Raw genomic sequence first — 5,941 nt, 5'->3', positions numbered from 1 at the left:
GGTCCGAACTTATCACAAGCAAATACAACTGCTAAGAATTCTTTTTCAGTAGTAGCATAATTTCTTTGAGCATTGTCTAGGGTTTTACTAGCATATTGAATAACATTTAATTTCTTATAAACTCTTTGTCCTAGAACAGCACCTACAGCATAATCACTAGCATCACACATAATTTCAAAGGGTAGATTCCAATCAGGTGGCTAAATAATAGGTGCAGAGATCAATGCTTTGTTAAGTATTTCAAATGCTTCTGCACAATCATCATCAAAGACAAATGGTATATCTTTTTGTAATAAATTAGTCAGAGGCCGAGAAATTTTTGAGAAGTCCTTCATGAACCTCCTATAAAAACCGGCATGACCCAGGAAACTTCTTGTACCTTTGATGTCCTTGGGACATGGCATCTTTTCAATAGCATCAACCTTGGCTTTATCAACTTCAATACCTCTTTCAGAAACTTTATGCCCCAAGACAATACCTTCATTAACCATAAAGTGGCACTTTTCCCAATTCAAGACAAGATTAATTTCTTCACATCTCTGCTAAACTCGATCAAGGTTGCTCAAGCAATCATCAAAAGAAGATCCATACACGGAAAAGTCGTCCATGAAAACCTCACAAATCTTTTCACAAAAGTCAGAGAATATAGCCATCATGCATCTTTGAAAGGTAGCAGGTGCATTACATAAACCAAAAGGCATACGTCTATAAGCAAAAGTACCAAAAGGGCATGCAAAAGTAGTTTTTGATTGATCTTTGGCTGACACAGGTATTTGAGAGAAACCAGAATAACCATCTAGAAAGCAAAAATGTGTATGTTTGGAAAATCTTTCTAGCATTTGATCAATAAAAGGTAATGGGTAATGATCCTTTTTAGTAGCCTTATTTAATTTGCAGAAATCAATTACCATCCTATAACCTATGATAATTCTTTGAGGAATCAATTCATCTTTATCATTAGGAACAACAGTAATACCTCCCTTCTTAGGGACACAATGGACAGGGCTTGCCCACTGACTATCAGCAACGGGATAAATTATACCTGCCTCAAGGAGCTTTAGTATCTCCTTTCTTACCACTTCTTTCATTTTAGGATTCAGCAGGCGTTGATGATCATGAACTGGTTTAGCATCTTCTTCCAAATTAATTTTATGTTGACATAGAGTGGTACTAATGCCCTTAAGATCATCAAGAGTATACCCAATAGCAGCGCGGTGCTTCTTCAGAGTTTTCAATAATCTCTCTTCCTCATGCACTGAAAGGTTTGCACTAATAATAACATGATATATCTTTTTCTCATCAAGATAAGCATACTTAAGAGTATCAGGTAACGGTTTAAGCTCAAACACGGGATCACCCTTGGGTGGAGGAGGATCCCCTAGGATTTCTGTTTAAAGAATACTTCATCTAATTCCCTTCTTTCATTCATAAACATATCATTTTCATGGTCTAGCAAATATTGTTCTAAAGGATCACTAGGAGGTACGACAATAGAAGCAAGACCAATAATTTCATCCTTACTAGGTAATTTTTCTTCACGGTGTTGCCTACTAAATTTAGAAAAATTAAATTCATGAGTCATATCATCTAAACCGATAGTAACAACATCTCTTTTGCAATCTATGGTAGCATTAACAGTATTTAAGAAGGGTCTACCAAATATAATGGGACAAAAGCTATCTTGTGGGGAACCAAGAATAAGAAAATCAGCAGGATATTTAGTTTTCCCACACAAGACTTCAACATCTCTAACAATTCCCATTGGTGAAATAGTATCTCTATTGTCAAGTTTAATTGTGACATCAATATCTTCCATCTCAGCAGGTGCAATATCATGCATAACTTCTTTGTATAAGGAATAAGGTATTGCACTAGCACTAGCACCCATATCACATAAGCCATGATAACAATGATCTCCTATTTTAACAGAAATAATAGGCATGCCTACCACCGGTCTAGGTTTATCTTTATCTCGGGGTTTAGCAATTCTAGTAGTTTCATCACAGAAATAAATAACATGCCCATCAATATTATCAGACAAGAGATCTTTAACAATAGCAATATTAGGTTCAACTTTAACTTGCTCAGGAGGTGTATATGTTTTAATATTGCTTTTACGAACTACAGTTGAAGCTTTAGCATGATCCTTTATCCTAACAGGGAAAGGTGGTTTCTCAACATAAGAAATAGGAACAACATGATCATTATAAGTGATAGTCTTTTCTTCAACATTAATAGGTGCAACTACTTTTACTTCTATGGCAGGATGATATTTAAACCACTTCTCCTTGGGGAGATCAACATAGGTAGCAAAAGATTCACAGAAAGAAGCTACTATCTCAGAGTCAAGTCCATATTTAGTGCTAAATTTATGAAAAATATCGGTATCCATAAAAGATTTAACACAATCAAAACTAGGTGTCATACCTGACTCCTTACCATTGTCGAGGTCCCAATCTTCAGAATTGCGTTTAATTCTTTCCAATAAATTCCATTTGAATTCAATAGTCTTCATCATAAAAGAGCCAGCACAAGAAGTATCAAGCATGGTGCGATTGTTACCAGAAAGCCGAGCATAAAATTTTTGAATAATCATTTCTCTTGAGAGCTCATGATTGGGGCATGAATATAACATTGATTTAAGCCTCCCCCAAGCTCGTGGCGGCAGAGTTTCGTCCGAGAAGATGGCTTATGATTTTTTCCCATCGAAAGACTCCATATAGCAGAAGATGGCCACCGGAGGGCCACCAGGGGGCCCACAAGGTAGGAGGGCTTGCCCAGGGGGTAGGGCGTGCCCCCCACCCTCGTGGGCAGGGTGTGGCCCCCCTGGTGAAGTTCTTGCTCTCAATATTTTTTATATATTTGGAAAACATCTTCCGTGAAGTTTCAGGACTTTTGGAGCTGTGCAGAATAGGTCTCTCATATTTGCTCCTTTTCCAGCCCAGAATCCCAGCTGCCGGCATTCTCCCTCTTTATGTAAACCTTGTAAAATAAGAGAGAATAGGCATAAGTATTGTGACATAATGTGTAATAACAGCCCATAATGCAATAAATATTGATATAAAAGCATGATGCAAAATGGGCGTATCACAACCCTGCTCCATCTAAGCATTGGCATCCACCACCATCAGTGGGATGTGTGGCGCTCACTGTAGACGGATCTTTCTCGGCAGCAAATCCTCTAACCAAATACTAGTAGCTTAGACTTCAAAAAAATACTAGTAGCTTATATTGGCAGTTTTCTAGGGTGTACTCTTTTCTAAAAGAAGCACCAATCTATTTTTCTTTATTTGTACACAATGTCACAACTTTGACCCAAAGGTCCAGAGCTATTTTAGGGTGATTGGCGTAGTACTCGGAGACTGATTGTAAGCATGATTTTTATTAGCCATCACACTTATTATAAGCATGAGTAGATGGAAGATTAGGTTAGTGCGAAGCTTACCTTAAACCCTATCGACGCCGTTGAAATGAGGCGAGCGTCGAGGGAACCGGGGAGAATGGCAGGGAAACGACATCACGCCATCCGGCCTCCTCTTGCGGTGGGAGAACGAATACTCATGTGGCTCCGGCTGGCTCTGCACCCTCACGAATGGCACACCATACTCGATCGATTCGTTATTCTCTGGGTGCTCGACCTTTGACCTATATGCCCACCACCTCCGCCTGACTTTCCCCTCGGGCGAATCTGTCTACTCCATCGCCTAGAGGAGATACTCGATGAACTCGAAGGACTGCGGCGTGACTGCCGCCGAGGAGTACATCGCCGCCCCCATCGCCGTCGTCTCGCTCTTTCGCATACATTGCCACATGGCCGTCACCGTCCTCGAAATCTCCCACTCATTGTCAAACCAAGTAAGGATCTCCTTCAACACTACAAAAAATACACTTCCATGATGATACGAGTTTGTCATAGTAGGTCACGTTTTCTGTCATGCATGTACATCCATGACAATTTATGACAGAATCAAGATAGTCATACATGTGCTGTCGTAGAAGTGTTCCATGACATTACCAAAATTATCATCACGGAAGTGTCCACTTCCATGACGATAAATCTCACGTCACAGAAGTGCTTTCGTCAAGGGTGACCGACACGTGGCATCCACCGTAACGGAACGCCGTTAAGCTACTGGTCCGGTTTTGGATCTGATAACCCGTTAACAGCCCCGACCAATGGGGATTTTCCATGTGTAAAATCATCATTGGCTGGAGGAAACACGTGTCGGCTCACTGTTGGGACAGATGTCATCCACTCATTGGACCCAAAGCGCCTATGATACGCCGACACGTGGCACGGCCCAACAGAGGCCCATTCTAGTGAAAAGGCCGGCCCATTTGACTTGGTCAAAAGGTGGCGGGCCGGCCCACGGCAAGCCTGTTAACGGCATGTTCGCATATAGCCCATTTACAGCCTGCTATCCCAGGGCCTGTTTATGACCTATCCGAATTAGGCCCAGTAGCTTCATCTGGGCCGTCCAATATAATTCCAGCCCGTTTTAACTTCCGGCCCATGTATAGCTCATGACGTCTTTCGGCCCATATGAGGCCCTTAGTAACCCTCGGCCCCTTAACGGCCCGTGGTAAAACTGGCCCATAATGAACAGTGTATCACTTTATACCCATTAACGGCCCATTATTTCGTTGGGCCGTTTCCGTCCCATGATATCTTTCGGCCTTCTTAGGGCCCATTTATTCTTGGACTCATTTCCAGCATTCGGTTACTTACGGCCTGTTACTGTCACTTTCTTCTTGTGGGCCAAATTCAGCACGTGGTTACAGTCGGCTCGTTTGTGGCCCATTAATACGTTGGGCCGTTTTCATGTTGAAAAAAACCCGTTGGGCTGTTTACATAGAGTTATCAAATACGGCCAATAAACGACCCGTTATTGTCCACGAATAGTACGATCCATGATTGGCGAAATGAAAATACGCCCCGTAGAAGGCCCATGGATCCTACGGCCCGTAAAAGGCCCATGGATCGTACGGCCCGTAGAAGGCCCATGGATCCTACGGCCGTATAGAAGGCCAATGGATCCTACAGCCCGTAGAAGGCCCATGGATCATACGGCCCTCAGGAGGCGCATGGTTACAACAGTCCGTGTGTTGCCATGATTATTTTGGCCTAGTTTCCAAAAATAGGTTATTGTGGCCACTAGAAAAACACAGAAAAAGAACTACAATGACTACAAGCAAACAACTAAACAAGACAATAAGGAAATAAATAAGCAAGCAATTAACGCTAGCATATTACCGCTATTACACATATTACATCCACTGGGCATCAAAGTTCACCACCAGTGCAAATATAGGGAACAAAGCAGCATATTACATATACTGGCCGTCAAAATTGGCCACCAGTGCAAATAAAAGCGGCAGCAAAACAAGAGCATAACTGAAACAACTTCAGAAGAGCTCAAGAAACATGGTATCCACCATGCTGGCAATGAGCTTAGCAAGCTTATTAGCTTTGTCCTGTTTGGCGCTAAAATCCTCCAACGCTTGCTATTGCACCAGAAAGTATGCATCTGAATGCTCCAGGGACTTCCGTGGTCCTTCCACTTCTTGTCGCAGCATAGCTGATCGATGTCTTTCAGCTTGTAGTTGAGACTCAAGAAACCGAACTGATTCAGACAGTGAGTTTGAATAGCTTGTGCAAGCGTTAGTGGCCAGTAACTCCAACACTAAACCAAGACAGGAGTTTGGGGTTGTCTCACTGTCTTGGAGATAGTCTTCCTTAGCTGTTTTATCAGCTTTGTTGGAGACCAACAAGGATGTGTCACTATCGTGAACCTTATCTGCATTACTTCCTTTACCATTGCTTAATATGGCACTCTTCCCCAATATTCTGTCAGCATTCTAAAAGAAGAAACAAGCAGACACATAACAGTTTAGCATGTACTAGTATATGAAACTCATTGCGGTGAACCAGTTCATTAGT

The sequence above is a fragment of the Triticum urartu genome, chromosome 7A, assembly GCF_056163025.1.
Source record: "Triticum urartu cultivar PI428250 chromosome 7A, HENAU_Tu73, whole genome shotgun sequence".
NCBI classification, from domain to species: Eukaryota; Viridiplantae; Streptophyta; class Magnoliopsida; order Poales; family Poaceae; genus Triticum; species Triticum urartu.
The sequence above is the reverse complement of the archived record's forward strand: the minus strand, read 5'-3'. Positions refer to the sequence as shown.